This window comes from Cherax quadricarinatus, chromosome 10 (genome assembly GCF_038502225.1).
Source record: "Cherax quadricarinatus isolate ZL_2023a chromosome 10, ASM3850222v1, whole genome shotgun sequence".
Taxonomy (NCBI): Eukaryota; Metazoa; Arthropoda; class Malacostraca; order Decapoda; family Parastacidae; genus Cherax; species Cherax quadricarinatus.
In genome coordinates this window covers 9369336-9391781 of record NC_091301.1, presented here as the reverse complement: position 1 = coordinate 9391781, position 22446 = coordinate 9369336, and the positions used below count along the sequence as shown (strand labels likewise).

The 22446-nt window shown below is 43.4% G+C and overlaps 1 long non-coding RNA gene across 1 annotated transcript in view; it reads right to left on the bottom strand.

Annotated features, from left to right (window-relative positions):
• LOC138852530 (uncharacterized) overlaps positions 1-22446 on the bottom strand; it is a 203605-nt gene that overhangs the window by 75125 nt on the left and 106034 nt on the right. The window lies entirely within an intron of this gene.

Genomic DNA, 22446 nt, shown 5'->3' with positions numbered 1-22446 from the left:
ACACCGTGCAGTTACTACAACCACCAACTCCCCCACACCATGCAGTTATCAACACCAACCACCCCTCGTCACACCATGCAGTTACTACCACCAACCCCTCCACACCGTGCAGTTATTACAACCACCAACCCCCCCCACACCATGCAGTTATCACCACCAACCCCCCTCGTCACACCATGCAGTTACTACCACCAACCCCTCCACACCGTGCAGTTATTACAACCACCAACCCCCCCACACCATGCAGTTATCACCACTAACCCCTCCTCGTCACACCATTCAGTTACTACTACCATCAGGCACTCCGAAGAGTGCCATTTGTTATTTCAGTCACAGAGGTGACATTATTTCCTAACCCCCCCAGAAAAAAAAATGAAAAAAATTTCCCCAGTCACGCGGGTGAAACACGAAGACCCTCTCAGTGAACCACTTGGTCTAGTGTCCTGTATGGAAAGTCTTCATTCTCGGGTTCGGCAATTAATCTATACAAAAAAAATGGAACTTGCTTATTTTCCTTGATCCAAACTTGACTCCTCCGCGTCCTTCAAGTTCTATATAACCCTTCAAGACCCAAAGGATAGCTGAAAACGATTATGGGGCGTCCACTGCTCTAGTGGCCCCGTCTCAGACCTGACCTTACGGGCTTAGCTATTCTCGTTAGGTTAATAATAATAATAATAATAATAATAATAATATTATTATTATTATTATTATTTTGGTAGTAGGTTGGTAGACAGCAACCACCCAGGGAAGTACTACCGTCCTGCCAGATGACTGTGAAACAGAAACCTGTAACTGTTTTGCATGATAGTAGGATTGCTGGTTTCTTTTTCTGTCTCATAAACACGCTAGATAACAGGGATATCTTGCTACTCCTACTTACACTTTGGTCACACTTCACAGACACGCACATGCATATATATATATACATACATCTAGGTTTTTCTCCCTTTTTCTAAATAGCTCTTGTTCTTCCTTATTTCTTCTATTGTCCATGGGGAAGTGGAAAAGAATCTTTCCTCCGTAAGCCATGCGTGTCGTATGAGGCGACTAAAATGCCGGGAGCAATGGGGTAGTAACCCCTTCTCCTGTAGACATTTACTAAAAAAGAGAAGAAAAACTTTATAAAACTGGGATGCTTGAATGTGCGTGGATGTAGTGCGGATGACAAGAAACAGATGATTGCTGATGTTATGAATGAAAAGAAGTTGGATGTCCTGGCCCTAAGCGAAACAAAGCTGAAGGGGGTAGGGGAGTTTCGGTGGGGGGAAATAAATGGGATTAAATCTGGAGTATCTGAGAGAGTTAGAGCAAAGGAAGGGGTAGCAGTAATGTTGAATGATCAGTTATGGAAGGAGAAAAGAGAATATGAATGTGTAAATTCAAGAATTATGTGGATTAAAGTAAAGGTTGGATGCGAAAAGTGGGTCATAATAAGCGTGTATGCAACTGGAGAAGAGAGGAATGTAGAGGAGAGAGAGGGATTTTGGGAGATGTTAAGTGAATGTATAGGAGCCTTTGAACCAAGTGAGAGAGTCATTGTGGAAGGGGATCTGAATGCAAAAGTAGGAGAAACTTTTAGAGAGGGTGTGGTAGGTAAGTTTGGGGTGCCAGGTGTAAATGATAATGGGAGCCCTTTGATTGAACTTTGTATAGAAAGGGGTTTAGTTATAGGTAATACATATTTTAAGAAAAAGAGGATAAATAAGTATACAAGATATGATGTAGGGCGAAATGACAGTAGTTTGTTGGATTATGTATTGGTAGATAAAAGACTGTTGAGTAGACTTCAGGATGTACATGTTTATAGAGGGGCCACAGATTTATCAGATCACTTTCTAGTTGTAGCTACACTGAGAGTAAAAGGTAGATGGGATACAAGGAGAATAGAAGCATCAGGGAAGAGAGAGGTGAAGGTTTATAAACTAAAAGAGGAGGCAGTTAGGGTAAGATATAAACAGCTATTGGAGGATAGATGGGCTAATGAGAGCATAGGAAATGGGGTCGAAGAGGTATGGGGTAGGTTTAAAAATGTAGTGTTAGAGTGTTCAGCAGAAGTTTGTGGTTACAGGTAAGTGGGTGCGGGAGTGAAGAGGAGCGAATGGTGGAATGATGATGTAAAGAGAGTAGTAAGGGAGAAAAAGATAGCATATGAGAAGTTTTTACAAAGTAGAAGTGATGCAAGGAGGGAAGAGTATATGGAGAGGAAGAGAGAGGTTAAGAGAGTGGTGAAGCAATGTAAAAAGAGAGCAAATGAGAGAGTGGGTGAAATGTTATCAACAAATTTTGTTGAAAATAAGAAAAAGATTTGGAGTGAGATTAACAAGTTAAGGAAGCCTAGAGAACAAATGGATTTGTCAGTTAAAAATAAGACAGGAGAGTTATTAAATGGAGAGCTAGAGGTATTGGGAAGATGGAGGGAATATTTGGAGGAATTGTTAAATGTTGATGAAGATAGGGAAGCTGTGATTTCGTGTATAGGGCAAGGAGGAATAACATCTTGTAGGAGTGAGGAAGAGCCAGTTGTGAGTGTGGGGGAAGTTCGTGAGGCAGTAGGTAAAATGAAAGGGGTAAGGCAGCTGGGATTGATGGGATAAAGATAGAAATGTTAAAAGCAGGTGGGGATATAGTTTTGGAGTGGTTGGTGCAATTATTTAATAAATGTATGGAAGAGGGTAAGGTACCTAGGGATTGGCAGAGAGCATGCATAGTTCCTTTATATAAAGGCAAAGGGGACAAAAGAGAGTGCAAAAATTATAGGGGGATAAGTCTGTTGAGTATACCTGGTAAAGTGTATGGTAGAGTTATTATTGAAAGAATTAAGAGTAAGACGGAGAATAGGATAGCAGATGAACAAGGAGGCTTTAGGAAAGGTAGGGGGTGTGTGGACCAGGTGTTTACAGTGAAACATATAAGTGAACAGTATTTAGATAAGGCTAAAGAGGTCTTTGTGGCATTTATGGATTTGGAAAAGGCGTATGACAGGGTGGATAGGGGGGCAATGTGGCAGATGTTGCAGGTGTATGGTGTAGGAGGTAGGTTACTGAAAGCAGTGAAGAGTTTTTATGAGGATAGTGAGGCTCAAGTTAGAGTATGTAGGATAGAGGGAAATTATTTCCCAGTAAAAGTAGGCCTTAGACAAGGATGTGTGATGTCACCGTGGTTGTTTAATATATTTATAGATGGGGTTGTAAGAGAAGTAAATGCGAGGGTCTTGGCAAGAGGTGTGGAGTTAAAAGATAAAGAATCACACATAAAGTGGGAGTTGTCACAGTTGCTCTTTGCTGATGACACTGTGCTCTTGGGAGATTCTGAAGAGAAGTTGCAGAGATTGGTGGATGAATTTGGTAGGGTGTGCAAAAGAAGAAAATTAAAAGTGAATACAGGAAAGAGTAAGGTTATGAGGATAACAAAATGATTAGGTGATGAAAGATTGGATATCAGATTGGAGGGAGAGAGTATGGAGGAGGTGAATGTATTCAGATATTTGGGAGTGGACGTGTCAGCGGATGGGTCTATGAAAGATGAGGTGAATCATAGAATTGATGAGGGGAAAAGGGTGAGTGGTGCACTTAGGAGTCTGTGGAGACAAAGAACTTTGTCCTTGGAGGCAAAGAGGGGAATGTATGAGAGTATAGTTTTACCAACGCTCTTATATGGGTGTGAAGCATGGGTGATGAATGTTGCAGCGAGGAGAAGGCTGGAGGCAGTGGAGATGTCATGTCTGAGGGCAATGTGTGGTGTGAATATAATGCAGAGAATTCGTAGTTTGGAAGTTAGGAGGAGGTGTGGGATTACCAAAACTGTTGTCCAGAGGGCTGAGGAAGGGTTGTTGAGGTGGTTCGGACATGTAGAGAGAATGGAGCGAAACAGAGTGACTTCAAGAGTGTATTAGTCTGTAGTGGAAGGAAGGCGGGGTATGGGTCGGCCTAGGAAAGGTTGGAGAGAGGGGGTAAAGGAGGTTTTGTGTGCGAGGGGCTTGGACTTCCAGCAGGCATGTGTGAGCGTGTTTGATAGGAGTGAATGGAGACAAATGGTTTTTAATACTTGACGTGCTGTTGGAGTGTGAGCAAAGTAACATTTATGAAGGGGTTCAGGGAAACCGGCAGGCCGGACTTGAGTCCTGGAGATGGGAAGTACAGTGCCTGCACTCTGAAGGAGGGGTGTTAATGTTGCAGTTTAAAAACTGTAGTGTAAAGCACCCTTCTGGCAGGACAGTGATGGAGTGAATGATGGTGAAAGTTTTTCTTTTTCGGGCCACCCTGCCTTGGTGGGAATCGGCCAGTGTGATAAAAAAAAATTATTTTTTTGGTCATACGACCGAGGCCTACTGTGTCATGTTTACACACCATTTCATGGCAAGTTCTCCTGCTGTTATTAAAAGCTGCCATGTCAGTCATTCAGCGAGGAGCTGGGCAGGTAGTAAGTCGTTAGTGTAACTTGAGTAATGACCGTAATAAAATTTTCTGCGGTGACTCGAAATTCTTCAGGCAAGAACATGGAAGGTGAGCTGGAGCAGACGAGTTGAAACAGGTGAGCCGAACTGATGAGCTGGATCAATGGAGCCAGTTACATAAAATGAGAGAAAATTAAACCTCACGTGACTGGAGGAGTGGGGGAAAAGAGGAGACAGGACCACGACATGGATTATACCGAGGGGCATTGACGGAGTAGAATAGGACAGACGGATATAAAGGAAATATATTAAAGGGATGCTAAGCAACACTTCCTTCACTATTCGTGCCGAATAGGTAAAACTTACGATTTTGGCTTAAATAGCAACGCTCTTCTTGCCGAATAAGGCAACCGAAAATTTGTGTATGCAGTAATTTCTTTTAGTACAAATTTAGTAATTTTTATATTAAATTAAAATATATATCTTTAAAAGTATATAACAGAAAAAAATTAGAAAGGACTTAATTTTAAATGAGTTCTTGCTAATTGACCAATTTTATCTATTCGGTATGTATATATATAATATATATATATATATATATATATATATATATATATATATATATATATATATATATATATATATATATATATATATATATATATATTATATAATGTAAACAGAGAAACGACGGAGTAACATCGTTGGAGGGTGGATCTTAGAAGAACATGGCAGAATACAAATTGATTAATGCAGAAACTACGCGAGGAGAATGAAGACATTCTGCGGTACATTACGAAACCGCAGAAAGCCTAGGTGCATAATGACAGCAGTAGAGATACGAGAGAATCCGTGGAGGATGTATAGTCCCCGAGACTCCATAGGATCAAGGTGAAATTGCTAATCACGAGAGAATTAAACACAAAGGGATAAACTGGGAATCACATGAAGACCCAGACTCACTCTCTCTCATATGCCAGTATAGAGAGAGAGAGAGAGAGAGAGAGAGAGAGAGAGAGAGAGAGAGAGAGAGAGAGAGAGAGAGAGACGCGATATGAATCGGCAAAACGAGATCTAGTTTTTTTTTCTCAGACGAGGCAGATACAGAAGTGGAATATGAGTAACCCTTGGGGAAGGGTCAGTGATCATGCAGTCCTAAACTTTAATTACCTGGAAGAAGTGAAACTAAAGATAAGAAAAAAAGGAGAGAGTGCAAGACCAAGCTACAAGAGAGGGAGCTACAACAGGGTGAGCGACTTCAAGCGAATTAAAGCGGTAAAGAGAAACGGGTTGGAGAGACAATGCTCCAGATGATGGAATACTCACATGAGAAGTACTGGAAGGCATAGAATCAGAAATTATTAAAAAAAAGGGAAATGGAAAGAAGAGAGTCCGTGGTTCACTCCCATAAAAAATATAGAGCAGATAAATAAAGAGGTACAACACCACGGAAAACCACAGACACAGGACACCACAGAACTAAGAAGGTAGCAACGGATGTCGCGAATGAACACCCGAGGATGGAAACCCAAACAAAGATAATTTGAAACTAATGTTAAACGAGAGCAGAAACTGCTGGAAAGCCACACACGGAGGGACATCCCCGTAGAGAACCTAGTAATAAGATTAGGTAGGGATGGGGGAGAACTTACTGAAAATGACAAGGATGTCAGTGACGTCTGACAATTAAAAGAAGTAATCACACTAAGACAGACCAATGAAGACTGGCAAAGATCCTCACATTAGGAAATACTGTATTGTGAGGAAACATCAAGATCAATGGCACCTCACAGTATATTATTATGGGTTCCTAAAGAAGGAGCAGAAGCACTATGTGCGCCCATAGCAAGTTATCAACCGGTCAAAGGGTATAGGGAAACTATCAGAAATATGAGATACTATGCAAAAATCACGAACAAGAGATACAAGATGCAAGTTAACCACGGAAGGAGTTGAATGATAGCTCTAGGCCTTTGGTGTTGTAATAAACACATCAGAAACTTGCAATGTTGCAGAAAACAGGTGGTGGTCCAAGCAAATACAACCACAGGGAGCGACTCCAGCAAGGACGTTCCCTGTGGTCGTATTTGTTTAGATCTCCTCCAATTTTCTGCAACACCGCAAGCTCCTGATGTGTTGATTGCAACACAAAAGACCTATACATATCATACCACTGGCGGGATTTGAATCCGCGGCCAGAGTCTCAAAACTCTAGACCGTCGCGTTAGCCACTGGACCAGCTAGCCACGCTAGCTGGAGATTCGTCTATAAAAACTTGCATTTGTGGTCACAGTGGTGCCTATGTTAACCTTCCTATGGTGTAGAAATATACCTAGTTGGACGAATGTTATTGTGGCTAGCTGGTCCAGTGGCTAACGCGACGGTCTGGAGTTTTGAGACTCTGACCGCGGGTTCAAATCCCGCCCATGTTATGGTTTGTTTGCAATCGTGTCATTACGATTTCGTGAGTCACCTATACATATCATTCAGCTTCCCGCATGGTTGTTTTGCATGAAATACAACGACTACAATGGTCATGCTGTGGTAATGATCGAACAAGCGGTTAGGAAATATCACTGCGATCAAGCAAAAATTAATAAAAGAAGAGATAAATAAAGATTAGTAAAGACAAAGCACCATATACGAGAGGGGAATGAATAACAGAGGCAGACAAGAAGGAAAACAAGACCTTGAGAATTATTACACCAAAGAAACCTGTCTCAGGCATCACATATAAATAAATTAACATTTAAAGATATTAGTGGCCCGGTGGCCTGGTGGCTAAAGCTCCCGCTTCACACACGGAGGGCCCGGGTTCGATTCCCGGCGGGTGGAAACATTTCGACACGTTTCCTTACACCTGTTGTCCTGTTCACCTAGCAGCAAATAGGTACCTGGGTGTTAGTCGACTGGTGTGGGTCGCATCCTGGGGGACAAGATTAAGGACCACAATGGAAATAAGTTAGACAGTCCTCGATGACGCACTGACTTTCTTGGGTTATCCTGGGTGGCTAACCCTCCGGGGTTAAAAATCCGAACGAAATCTTATCTTATCTTATCTTCTTCACTTAGGTAAGACCAGTCCTTGAGGACACAGTACCAGTGTGGAACCTTCACCAAAATGAAGATTCAGACACAGTTACCATTTTTGCAAAATCTTCAAGTCAAATGTGTGTAGACAAATGGTTCAGAGAACCGACAAGTTGATCAATTAGACACATGTGCAACACTTTTTTTAATGGTGTGGCGAAACGTTTCCTCATTAAAGATACCCAAGTGTTGCCCATGCGTCTAATTTATCAAGTAAAATATGTGAAACTGGATGACATATCGAGACGCGCAACTAAACATTACCCCCTTAAAAGTAAAGAAGAGATAAGATCACGGCATACAAGTTACTCTGCGGTTCAGGCAAAGTACATAAAAATTAGTCTAAAATGTTTGACAGATACTAAAACTGGAGGTCACGAATGGAAAATGTGCGCACACGCACACACACACACACACACACACACACACACACACACACACACACACACACACACACACGAGCAACAGAGGCATCAGGAAACATTCCTTCAACCTCAGAGTAACTGAACACTGGAATGAACCACGCAATGATACATTAGAAACTTACTCATGCAGAAATTAGAGCGAAAATATGAGAGCTAATTCACGTTAGTCAGAGCATTAGTGGCGGGCCCTTGAGCTAGAGCTCAATACCTGCAATTTTCAACAGGCAGTTACAAATGGCACACACGAACACACTGTCATCTGATAATATTTACATGATTACCCATGTACACAAACCATTCCCAATTAACTAAAATTACACCTGTGCTTTTAAATCAGAAACAGTTAAAAGAACAAAAGCCAGAAAGATTCGAACATTACGTAGTCTTATTGCGGTGGTCTTGACCTTCTACTGTGAAGAAAAGACACTTTGCCCAACAAACTTTTATGGGGACAAAGTTTCGTTCTGTTGGACAGATCCAGACGTCGTCCTGACACAGTCGTGTTCTGCAAGGACTGTAATAACCTTCGACAGACAAAGTTGCAATAAATCTAATACTATGGGGCGATAGAGATTACCATTGTCTATCTATATGTCAAGGTGCTAACAATGGGGAAAAAAACATTTAAGTAGCTCAAATTCCTTGGATTAAAAACGCCTACAAAAACCAACTACTGTTCTCAAAGAAATATAAACTCTGGTATAAAAACAATTTTAATCTGAATATGTATTGTTTAATTTTTTTTTTTTTTTTTTTTTTTTTTTTAACCAAAGATCAGTTGACAGCTTCAGTCTGCCTCGCGGTGCCTCGTTATACTCCTGCGACTCGCAAGGCTCTTGCAGAAACACACTAACGTGGCAGTGTGCTTTACGAGGTGACTGATGTGAAGGTAGAAGGGAGGCAGTGGAGCCGCTGTGCTGTATACAGTGTGGAACTGCGTTAGAACCAAATGTCGTCACAGTGAATCTTATTTTGTAACTGTGTTGTTACTGTGAATGGTGTGAACCAATCAGAGGCAATATGGCGCAGTATGACAGACAGGACAAAGTCAAATTGGGCGAATCTGATTTCAGAATTCGACAAGACACTATAAAAGAAATTTGCGAATGCCTTGCGATATCGAAGAGGGGCTTCGATATCGCAAGGCATTCGCAAAAGACAGCGACGTTTCAAAAATATATTTAACTGTGATCCTGGATATAGCACAGCTACGATAGAGGATAGAACGGCTCTTCGCACATACTTAGAAATGGTTTAAGTCACAGGAAATGTTGTCGCAAATGTCGTTTTTAAAGCGTACTGAGGAATGGTCTCAAAGAGCGCCACACTGGCAAAGTGGCCACTTCCTGGAGACGAGCGCTGAGTGAAAATTTTGATCGATGAGGATGGGAAGTGAAGCGATCCTCACAAACTTTGCCTAGCGAGTGTAACACAGACACTGGTTTCGCTCTTGTTTTGCTGCTGCCTTTGTAGCTATTGTATTTATGTTCTTATATCGGTGCATCAAAGCGTAACTGACGCTTGTCAATGAGAGGTCAATACCCAGATGAAGAAAGAAAAATCTAAAATATGACGAACATCGAAATAGTATAAAATACCGACAAGTTGTTAGGTAAGACATGCAACAGTTAGGTATCTTTATTTCGAAACGTTTCGCCTACACAGTAGGCTTCTTCAGTCGAGTACAGAAAAGTTGACAGAAGCAGAAGACGTGAAGACGATGTAATCAGTCCATCACCCTTGAAGTTTTGAGGTGGACTGATTACATCGTCTTCACGTCTTCTGCTTCTATCAACTTTTCTGTACTCGACTGAAGAAGCCTACTGTGTAGGCGAAACGTCGAAATAAAGATATCTAACTGTTGCACGTGTCTTACCTAACAACTAAAATATGTCACTGGATATCTTCTTAATCAAGACCCTGGGCGTTGATTTTACTTATCTTCCAGTTTTGGTGAGTGTGTGTGTCTGTATATTTCGACTTCCAAATGAGGTCCTCTTCACTCTTGTTTCCATCTCCTGCAAATGTATCGAAACGTGAAAACGCGAAACACGGCAATTTTCTTCATCTGCATTTTTCTCATAAATATTTATTTATGACAACTAACGAGAGGAGTCGTGCAGCGAGAGATATGACTATTTATTTCGCTGAAAATTTCTAGTTCATCCATGCGAAAGACGAGGCTTAAACGATAAGTTATTTGCATTTATAATATTGGATTTCAAACCCGCCGATTTAATTTGATCACAAACTGAATTCCTCTGTCAGAGCGACAAGTCAGGATGAAATTTCTCATCTGTAGCCAAGGTTATCATTATTCCTAGCCCCTGTAAGTGGTGGTCAAATTAAACACCAGGAAGACGCATACATTTCGATTATCACACTTTTAATCGAAACTGATGATGATTTACGATTTTTTTCGGACTATTTTCTGCCTACCACTAAAATTAGAAATATTATGACTAAAAATACAATTCAAATTTTGACTAAAAATACTCGTACAAGTGCGGACGAGTAGGTTCACCAACACAACTCGCATCCAGGGAGAGCTCTTCACTGGCGCTGCAGAAGTGGATTGCCTCCACTGTTGTACAGTATTTGCACAGTGTTTGAGAAACTTGTGGAACCAGACAAGCTGAACTGACAATATTTTATTTTTCTCTACTGAGAAAGGGCATCTGGAAGTTATAAAATGTTAATAAATTTTTGAGAGAGTATTGAGTTGGTAAGAGAGCAAGATGTAAACTTTGAAAAGGGACAGACACACAGCTCAAAAGGCTTATCTTGCGAATTGCCAGGCTTACAAAAAACTGAAACCTCACCCAGCACGCTGTTGCTGAATTCTTAGGTTTCACTTTTTTCTTGACTAGCAGTAATGAAGACTGAATGAACAGACCCAATCCCTAAGGAAGGCGAAATATGCACAATATTTTAATGGGGGACTTAACGATTCGCTCTACCCTGAGGGCAACACTGTCCAGGTACAACCTTGCATTGTTTATTGTGTTTTCTTAGACAAAGTAGAACATAAACACGTTTCCAGTTAATAAATATATAGGAGGCTTTAGGATTTCTTTTACGTTAAGTAATATGAAAAATATTTTCATATTTAAGTTGAATTTATTTATTTATTTTTTTTGCTTATCCATTGCATGACTCTGCAGAGAAGTGGAAAAGCGCAGCTCCTCCCCCCTTTACCCACTATTCACTTCTTTCGTTGACGAAGAAGAAACGGATGACTTTTATGCTGAGTTTAAAAATCTGTTGGAAACAAGATGGTATATACACCGAAACTTAATTTGACAAATATCTATCAACGTACATGCACCGGAAGGTATGTATCTATCATATATCTGTATCTATGGTGTTTTTTTTTTATTATCACACTGGCCGATTCCCACCAAGGCAGGGTGGCCCGAAAAAGAAAAACTTTCACCATCTTTCACTCCATCACTGTCTTGCCAGAAGGGTGCTTTACTCTACAGTTTTTAAACTGCAACATTAACACCCCTCCTTCAGAGTGCAGGCACTGTACTTCCCATCTCCAGGACTCAAGTCCGGCCTGCCAGTTTCCCTGAACCCCTTCATAAATGTTACTTTGCTCACACTCCAACAGCACGTCAAGTATTAAAAACCATTTGTCTCCATTCACTCCTATCAAACACGCTCACGCATGCCTGCTGGAAGTCCAAGCCCCTCGCACACAAAACCTCCTTTACCCCCTCCCTCCAACCTTTCCTAGGCCGACCCCTACCCCGCCTTCCTTCCACTACAGACTGATACACTCTTGAAGTCATTCTGTTTCGCTCCATTCTCTCTACATGTCCGAACCACCTCAACAACCCTTCCTCAGCCCTCTGGACAACAGTTTTGGTAATCCTGCACCTCCTAACTTCCAAACTACGAATTCTCTGCATTATATTCACACCACACATTGCCCTCAGACATATGACATCTCCACTGCCTCCAGCCTTCTCCTCGCTGCAACATTCATCACCCATGCTTCACACCCATATAAGAGCATTGGTAAAACTATACTCTCATACATTCCCCTCTTTGCCTCCAAGGACAAAGTTCTTTGTCTCCACAGACTCCTAAGTGCACCACTCACTCTTTTCCCCTCATCAATTCTATGATTCACCTCATCTTTCATAGATCCATCCGCTGACACGTCCACTCCCAAATATCTGAATACATTCACCTCCTCCATACTCTCTCCCTCCAATCTGATATTCAATCTTTCATCACCTAATCTTTTTATCCTCATAACCTTACTCTTTCCTGTATTCACCTTTAATTTTCTTCTTTTGCACACCCTACCAAATTCATCCACCAATCTCTGCAACTTCTCTTCAGAATCTCCCAAGAGCACAGTGTCATCAGCAAAGAGCAGCTGTGACAACTCCCACTTTGTGTGTGATTCTTTATCTTTTAACTCCACGCCTCTTGCCAAGACCCTCGCATTTACTTCTCTTACAACCCCATCTATAAATATATTAAACAACCACGGTGACATCACACATCCTTGTCTAAGGCCTACTTTTACTGGGAAATAATTTCCCTCTTTCCTACATACTCTAACTTGAGCCTCACTATCCTCGTAAAAACTCTTCACTGCTTTCAGTAACCTACCTCCTACACCATACACTTGCAACATCTGCCACATTGCCCCCCTATCCACCCTGTCATACGCCTTTTCCAAATCCATAAATGCCACAAAGACCTCTTTAGCCTTATCTAAATACTGTTCACTTATATGTTTCACTGTAAACACCTGGTCCACACCCCCCCTACCTTTCCTAAAGCCTCCTTGTTCATCTGCTATCCTATTCTCAGTCTTACTCTTAATTCTTTCAATAATAACTACCATACACTTTACCAGGTATACTCAGCAGACTTATCCCCCTATAATTTTTGCACTCTCTTTTATCCCCTTTGCCTTTATACAAAGGAACTATGCATGCTCTCTGCCAATCCCTAGGTACCTTACCCTCTTCCATACATTTATTAAATAATTGCACCAACCACTCCAAAACTATATCCCCACCTGCTTTTAACATTTCTATCTTTATCCCATCAATCCCGGCTGCCTTACCCCCTTTCATTTTACCTACTGCCTCACGAACTTCCCCCACACTCACAACTGGCTCTTCCTCACTCCTACAAGATGTTATTCCTCCTTGTCCTATACACGAAATCACAGCTTCCCTATCTTCATCAACATTTAACAATTCCTCAAAATATTCCCTCCATCTTCCCAATACCTCTAACTCTCCATTTAATAACTCTCCTCTCCTATTTTTAACTGACAAATCCATTTGTTCTCTAGGCTTTCTTAACTTGTTAATCTCACTCCAAAACTTTTTCTTATTTTCAACAAAATTTGTTGATAACATCTCACCCACTCTCTCATTTGCTCTCTTTTTACATTGCTTCACCACTCTCTTAACCTCTCTCTTTTTCTCCATATACTCTTCCCTCCTTGCATCACTTCTACTTTGTAAAAACTTCTCATATGCTAACTTTTTCTCCCTTACTACTCTCTTTACATCATCATTCCACCAATCGCTCCTCTTCCCTCCCGCACCCACTTTCCTGTAACCACAAACTTCTGCTGAACACTCTAACACTACATTTTTAAACCTACCCCATACCTATGGTATGTATCTATCATATATGTGTCACTGAGAGTTCCCCTTAATGTCTATTTTAGAGATGAAAGCATTTTTGACTGGTGTACAGGTAAATTGCAGCCTTAACGACTCTGATTTCAAGTCAGTCGAGTGAATGAAACTAATCAGAAACAGGAATCAAAAATAGGTTTAGCAATAGTTGTAGATGGTCGCTTAATGGGGTTTAAAGCCTGTCCGCTATACAAGAGTCATTAAGGCTGCACCTCACCAGTTTACCACCAGGCAAGAAGACTGATTCTTAAAACAAGGATTACAGTCAACTCGGAACATATTTAGGTTAGATAAATACTCGAGTGAGAGGGACTGGATTTAAGTGGGACTTGCACATGAGGTAGTGGGATTATCAAAGATTATTGCTTGGGTAGCATTGAAAATAAGTTGGAAAAATATTTTGTTAGTTGGTTTGGGTTTGAGAAGGACTTGCCTATTATGGGCCAGTAGGCCTGCTGCAGTGTTACTCCGTTATGTTCTCATGTTAACTCACTGTGTATATATCCTCTCTGGTTGTAGAGATACCAGACACAGCCAGAGGCAAAGATGTGTTGTTGACATTGTGTGTTTATCATCTTACGATTTCTCATAGTGTTTATATTTAGTTCTGCACACTGATGGTGGAAGGTGGGTCGTTGATGACCGCGGGATTCAAAGATTTTGAGATATTTGTACATACTCCAACGGAGGTGCCGTGATGCTGGTCAAAACTTAGACACACCCCTTCCCTTCCTAGGATCAAGCCTTTATTTTCCTCCCTTACGTCTCTATTGACCTTTAAAAGATTAAAATTTCCCCTTTAATAATAATAATAATTAATGTAATAATATCTTTATTGCTACAAGTACAAGGTATACAGGCCTAGCTGACGTCAGTGACATACTGTACAGAAAACCGCTTGTTATGATGAGCATTTCGGGCAAATTAGGTCAATTTTGTCCCAGGATGCGACCCACACCGGTCGACTAACACCCAGGTACCCATTTTAATTATTATTATTATTATTATAATCAAAAAGAAGCGCTAAGCCACAAGGGCTATACAGCGCTGCAGGGTAGGGAAGGAAGCAAGGGAATTGGATGGCAGGAGGGAGGGGGGATGATCAGCAGGTTACAGAAAACAGCGGGGCAGGGGATAGTACGGGGGTAGAGGGTAGCAAGAGATACAAGTAGAAAGGGCTGAAAGTATCAGAATTTGTGAAGTAAGTCAGTCGTTGTCAAAAAGTCAATAAGAGAGTCCGGATGAAAGGTGGGTCCATCAGCGAGAAGGGAAGGTAAAGAGAGAGCAGCGGGGCGAAGACGACGACAGAGGTAAATTCTGCGTGCTCGTTGATAAAGTGGGCAGTCCAACAGAATGTGGCTGACTGATAATGGAGCTTGGCAATTCTCACAGAGAGGAGCAAGACGCCTCTCCATGAGATATCCATGAGTAAGACGAGTATGGCCAATGCGAAGACGGGAGAGAGTAGTCTCCCAACCTCGACACTGGTGATAAGAAGACGGCCAGTAACCTATACTCGGTTTAATAGACTGAAGTTTGTTGCCGAGCATAGTAGACCAACGTTGTTGCCAACGGGTGTGAAGGTGGGAAGATATTACAGCAAAATAGTCCGTACATGGAATACCTCTGTAAGAAACTGGTAGGTCATGTACTGCTGACCGCGCAGCAGTGTCTGCCTGTTCATTGCCCTGTACGTCAACATGACCAGGGACCCAACAAAAAACAATATCTTTATGCTTAGTAAAGATGCGGCGTAGCCAAAGTTGGATACGGAGGACTAAGGGGTGAGGTGTATCAAATTTTTGTATAGCCTGTAAAGCACTAAGGGAGTCTGAGACAACCACAAATGATGACACAGGCATAGATGCAATACGGATAAGTGCTGTAAGGATGGCATATAATTCAGCAGTAAAAATACTAGCTGAAGATAGTAAATGCCCTTGTACGACGCTGTCCGGAAACACTGCTGCGAATCCTACGCCGTCAGAAGACTTAGAGCCATCTGTGTACACAGCAATGGCATGAGAATGAGAGTGAAAGTGGTCAAGAAAAAGAGAGCGGGAAGCGACCGTAGACAGTTGGGCTTTCGAGCAAGGGAGGGAGAAAGAACAGACTCGAACAGCTGGGACCTCCCAGGGGGGTAGGGAAAAGTGAGATGCTACATGTACATAGAAAGGTGGTAGTTGAAGAGAAGACAAGAGCGAATGAAGGCGAAGAGAGAAGGGACGGAGTAAGCAGGGGCGGTGAACAAATAAAGAATGTCTACTAATATCAGTGACCATTCTATAAATGGAAGGATTGCGGAGATCATGAGAGCGTACATAGTAGCGCAGGCAATGGGCATCACGGCGATCGGATAAGGATGGAACGTTCGCTTCTGCATAGAGGCTTTCGACAGGGGAAGAGCGAAAAGCACCAAGGCATAAACGTAATCCTTGGTGATGAATGGGGTTAAGGCTAGAGAGAGTAGCAGGAGATGCCGCTGAATAGATCTGGTCACCATAATCAAGTTTCGATAAAATAAGGGTGGAATGTAGGTGAAGGAGGGTTCGACGATCAGCTCCCCACGAAAGATGAGCAAGGGTTTTAAGAAGGTTCAGCCGGCTGTGACAAGTTGCCTTCAGAGAGGTAATGTGAGGTTTCCAGGATAACCTACGATCAAAGAGGAGGCCCAGAAACTTGACTGTATCACGTTCAGGGATACGTGAGCCATAGAGGTACAAAGGATGATCAGAGATGACAGAGCGTCTAGTGAAAGTGATTTGGTGGGTTTTAGTGCTGGAAAATTTAAACCCATGTGTGGTGGCCCAATTGGAAACACGGTCGACTGCATGCTGGAGAGAAACTGTAAGGAGGTGACAGTCAGCGCCTGCACAGGCAATAGCAAAGTCATCAACATAGAGTGATGACCAAATATTTGATGGAAGACTAGAGGCCAAATCATTAATAGCAAGGAGAAAAAGTGTTGTGCTCAGAACACATCCCTGGGGGACACCTTCAGCTTGGACAAAGTCCGGGGAGAGCACATTATTAACCCGAACACGGAAATGCCTGTCAGTTAAAAAGTTCTTAAGGAAGGATGGTAGATTGCCTCGAAGGCCTAAGGAGTGGGCTTGGGCTAAAATATTATACCTCCAAGTTGTGTCATATGCCTTCTCAAGGTCAAAAAATATGGCAATAACTGAGTGGTTATTCGCAAAGGCATTACGAACATACGTATCCAAGCGCAGTAAGGGGTCTATGGTAGAACGTCCCTTACGAAAGCCATATTGACGAGTGGAGAGACTGTTGTGTGTCTCTAAATACCACACTAAACGTCTATTTACTAGACGTTCCATTACTTTGCAAACTGCACTGGTAAGAGCAATGGGACGATAGTGGGAGGTTTCATGTCCCGTAGTGCCTGGTTTGCGGAAAGGGAGAACAATGGCGGATTTCCACAGCTGTGGAAGAACTCCTTGTGACCAAATAAGATTGTAAAGGTGTAATAGGACTGCAAGGGCTGACTGATGTAAATGTTGTAGCATACGAATATGAATGTCGTCGGGCCCAGCTGCCGATGATCGACAAGCTGAGAGTGTTGCCTCCAGTTCTTGAAGTGTAAAAGGCACATTATACTGTTCTTCTCTGAGAGAAGAAAAGTCCAAGGGTGCTAACTCTCTGGCAGACTTTGAGGAAAGAAATGAGGGGCATAGATGGAGTCCCTGAGAAATACGGACCAGATGATTGCCAATTTCATTGGCAACATCTAGTGGGTTTGCTATATCAACACCGGCAACCCGCAGAACAGGAGCCGGGTCAGGAGAATATTTACCACTCAGTTTTCGTACTTTTTTCCAGACTGCACTCATAGAGGAAGCAGAGGTGATGGTGGAGACATAATCTCGCCAGCAAGTGCGTTTAGCGTCACGGATGACACGGCGAGCGATCGCACGCTTCTGTTTAAAATCAAGGAGTCGCTCTGTGGTTCTATTGTACCGGTACCTGCCCCATGCAGCGCGTTTCAAACGTACTGCACGAGCACAAGCAGGAGACCACCAAGGCACGCATTTCTGAGAATGCCTGCCCGAAGTTTGGGGTATAGAATGAGAAGCTGCGGTGAAAACGGAGGACGAGAAGAGGTGTAAAAGCTCATCGATGGAGGACGAAGAAGGAACCTCTTTAAAAACAGTCAGGTGTGAGTAAAGGTTCCAATTTGCCCGATTAAATTGCCAGCGTGGGGTGCGAAGAGGTGGCGAATATGAAGGGGAAGTAAGAATGATTGGGAAATGATCACTGTCATGTAAGTCCGGGAGAACAGACCAAGTAAAGTCTAATGCGGCGGAGGAAGAGCAAACTGAGAGATCGATGCAAGAGAGAGTATGAGTCCGAGGATCAAAATGGGTGTGAGTACCTGTATTTAAAACATGGAGGGGGTGGGTGGCAAGAAAAGCCTCTAACTGAATTCCACGGGAATCACAGTGAGACCCTCCCCAGAGGAAATGGTGGGCATTAAAATCACCAAGTAACAGAATCGGTGGCGGTAATGACGAAACAAGGAAGGCAAAATCCGGAATAGATAATGCCCGAGAAGGAGAGAGATATAAAGAACAGAGCGTATACCACCTATGTAAGTGGATACGGGCTGCTGTGTAATGCAGCGAAGTATGAACAAATAGCTGATGGTACGGAATATCAGTGCGGAGAAGAAGGGCACTTTCATTAAAGGTCCCATCAGGAAAAGGATCTGAAGAATACAATAAATTATAGCCTGAGATGTGAGAAATAACAGCAGAGTGTAATTTTGGTTCCTGTAAGCAAACACCAACAGGGGCAAACTGGGAGAGTAACATCTGAAGCTCACCCCGATTACCCCTGAGGCCGCGTATATTCCACTGTAAAAAGGCCATGATTGGCAATGATAAAGATACTTGAAATCCGCAGGTAAGGGTTCCTACGGACTAGAAGGGTTAGAAAAGTCCACATGCGGAGGCAGTGGAAAATGTTCAAGCAGCGAAGGAACGGTGCGCTGTGAAGAAAGGAGTTGCGCAGATGGAGCAGAGGAGAGAGGAAGAGCGGAAGGTGGATCAGTGTCCATTGATGGTTTGGTCTCTGCAATATATTCAGAGATTGCTTCAAGTGTTTCGGAATTCAGAGATGTCGTATGGGAGACAATATTGGGAATGGTAGGGGGAGGATGAGTAAAGATTGGAACTGTATTGGACTGTACCAAGGTAGGGGGGGGCGAAAGGGTGGAGGGAACTGGAGAAGCGTGGCAGGGGACAGAAGAGACAGGAACCTGGGAGGTGGCAGAAGAGGAAGAAACTTGGGAGGGAACAGGGGAGGAAGGTACATTACGAGGAGGAGGGTGAACCTCTGCACTTGTAACTGAGCCAGTGAGAGGGGAAGAACTAGGGACAGAGACAGGGAGGGTAAAATGAGGAGGTGGAAGATGGGTAGGAGGTGTTACCGGACCTTTTTTTGACTTTTGAGAAGTAGAGGGACGATTGGGAAGAGGTGTCGTACGAGGTCTCGTCGATACTGAGGCTTGTAAGAGAGAACTCGAAGAAGCGAGATTAGACTGAGGCGTTGAAGTAGGGACGTCTGAGCCGAGGACAGCAAAAGGATTAGATACAGGAGTGATTATGGGAGAGGTAACCACAGAGGTGGGTGTAGAAGATGGGATACCAGAAGTGGGGGGACGTTTTGAAACACGGGAATAAGAAACACGTGGGAGTCTCCCTTGGAGGCGGAGATGAGAAACTGCCATGGCATAAGGGAGACCTTCTGTCTCTTTGAGGTAACGGATTTCCCGCTCGTTTAAATAGACCTGACAACGGCGAGAGTACGAAGGGTGAGCCTCATGACAGTTAAGGCAAGAGGGAGATCGATTGCAAGACGTATTAGAATGGTCATCGGCACCACAGACTGGGCATTCGGCGATAGATCTGCAATATTTCGCTGGATGGCCAAATCGCCAGCAATTTCTACACTGTTGTGGTGTAGGGATCACCTTTCGAACTTGTAACCGATGTCCTGCTATATAAACGGAGGATGGGAGTTCTCGGCTGTCAAAAGTTAAACGAGCCACATTGCTAGGGTATCGTCTCCGCCCACGGGCAGGAAGAACGTAAGTGTCTACCTTGAGGATTGGGAGATCTTGGAGTTCCAGCTGTTCTAGAATGTCGGTGCCACATGTCTGGAAATTTTGTTGAACTATGGTATGGGGCAGAATAACGGTACCACTACAAGAATTGAGGGAATGATGTTTTTCAAGGGTGACAGGAACAGTATCTATATGGGTAAGACGAGAGAGCTCACGAGCCTGGGTAGCATTCTGTACGGTAATGATGCGCGTACCGCTCTTAAGAGCATGAAAAGAAATATCTTTACCAACATGGCGTAGGAGTGCCTTGCCAATACTATGGTCAGAAAGATAGGCAGTAGAGGAAGTTGGTCGTAAAGTGAAGAATTTAGTCCACTGTTCAGTCTGAAACTGAGCGTGGAAAGGTAGTGAAGGACGTGTCGATCGTTTCTGAGAAGAACGAGAAGGTGAAGGTGGAGAAGTATCATCAGCAGGTAATTGTCGTTGACGTTTAGGCGTGGGACCAGAGTTGGTCCGACGTGGAACGGGTCGGCGATTTGAAAATTGCCGCACCGTAGAGGGAGAGGCCGGAAGCATAGTCAGAGGAGAGCGAAGGTCTGATAAATCGAAGGAGTCAGTCGAGGCCTCAGTACCTGAAGCGGGTGAGGAAACAGCACCGGCAATAGGTACAGAGGCATGAGGAATGTCTGAAGAGTGGTCCAAAGACGAGGCGGGGTCAGAACGGGGTGCGGTATCAAGAAGGGGCCCGGGGGTACCAGGTTCATGGACTAGGGCTGCCATGGTTAGGTTACTTCTTTCTTTTTGTTTTTAAGAAAAAAAAAGAAAGAAGAAAAGAAAATAAAAATAAAAAAAAGAAAAAAAAAAGGGGGGACCGGGGAGGGATAGTTCCTAGGAGGGATGAAAGGGCCAGAAATCTCCCTCCGCGCCCAAGAGGACTCGACACCGCTAGTAGCGCAGATGCAGCATGGAACCCGTGCCATACCCTACCCTTCATGCCAGTAAACCAGCAATCTGGGATAGCAACCTCACATCTGCCGAGCTACCTCGGTGGACAAAAGAGAGGGCGGCCGGATATCCGCCACAAAGCATACCTCCTTCAGCCACCACCCCCGGAATCCGAAAGGTGGCTTCCAGAGCTACACCCGTCGCCCAAAAGACACCCAAAGCTACTCCGGGATACCGGAGAGGGATCGGGACATCCCTAGGCAATCCAGATTCCACGGCAAACTACGCCACCGCCAAGAAACCTCAACGGAATGGGATGGACCCCGGTGTCCTTTCTCCTACCTAGGAACTAGCGCGCCTGTGGGAGAAATCCCAAAGGACAAAAAGAGGAAGGGCAAAAGGGAGGAGTGGGGAGGAGGAGGAGGAAAGGAAAAAGGGGAGGATGGGGAGGATGGGATAGGGGAGGGGAGATTGGGGGGTAATTAGGTTCGGTCTGAGGAAGAAGACCGATAGGTCTAATTCCTCAGACCAAGAGCCTCTTCACCACGCCAAGGAGCCCCCCTTGAAGAGGTGGAGCAGTTGGTGTAAATGGTGAACGATACGAAACAGATCACAGAATCCACGTATTGTTTTTTGGAAAACTTTTGGAAAGCCTGGAATCTCTGCCTGCCAGTTTATCTATGGATGCAAGTTTCAGTAGCAGAGCAAGTCTTCATTGGGACGAAGTTTCGCTCTAGGAGAGCCATTTCATGCCTTTACCTAAAGCAAAACGTTATCCCCGAGACCTGTTTTGCTGCGTGTCAGTATCTACATTGCTGTCACCAGCGCGTCTTTCAACCAGATTTTTTTTCCTCTTCCAGATTTCAACTACCCTGCTTTCTAATTGATCACAGGTGCTAAGTGCTGGAGAGAATCATGCACGAGAGGGGTCGACCAGAGTACCGCCAGATACCAGTTAATTATCAACTCACACTCAGTCTTTAAGAATGTCAACCGTCAGTAATAGTGACTTTGTTACGGTGTCAGGCACGAGAGTATTGCAACCTACGTTGAAGCATTCACCACTCCTGAGACGGTCCTTAAACTGGCAACAATTGCTGCTAAACTCACAGAAACTAGCTTCCTACCCGAGGGAATAAACCCTGATGCATTTCTTTCCCTATAGGGCATTTTCTTCACTACAAGCTGCCATCTCCAGTCAGCTAACAAATCAAGACAAAAATGGACTGAGGTATTGTCACGATTTTTGTTTCGAAAACAGGGGGAGGAGGTCAAATTATATGAAGGCCAGGGAATATGTCTCAACTTTTTGAAAATTGAGTTGTGTGTCTCTTAAGGCAATTACTGGTGAGCTTGTAAGTTAGGTTAGTGCCGGAGTATCCCGGGAGACCCAAGCTGAATTTCATTAAAGGTCGCTCTCGAGAACATGGGAGAGAGAGAGAGAGAGAGAGAGAGAGAGAGAGAGAAAGGAGAAGGGGTCTGAGATGTCAAGGAAATCAAGTCTGGCTATCACAAAATTGAAAATTGTGTTTATAGTGCATTATAATAAGTAAATTTAGCCTAGCCTAAGGTGGGTTTAGCAAAACTGAGGGAAATTATATTTACGAGGATTTTAGCAAGGCTAAGTTGCTACGTTTTCGACTATGCCTTAAAAAGACATTAAATGCTACAGTTACAAGTGAGAATGTCAGAATTCTTTGTTCAGGATGATTTTTCAGGCCTAGTTTGTGGTCTCTGGCAGGGCTGAAGGAATCAAGCAGGGCTGAAGGAATCAAGCAGGGCTGAAGGAATCAAGCAGGGCTGAAGGAATCAAGCAAGGCT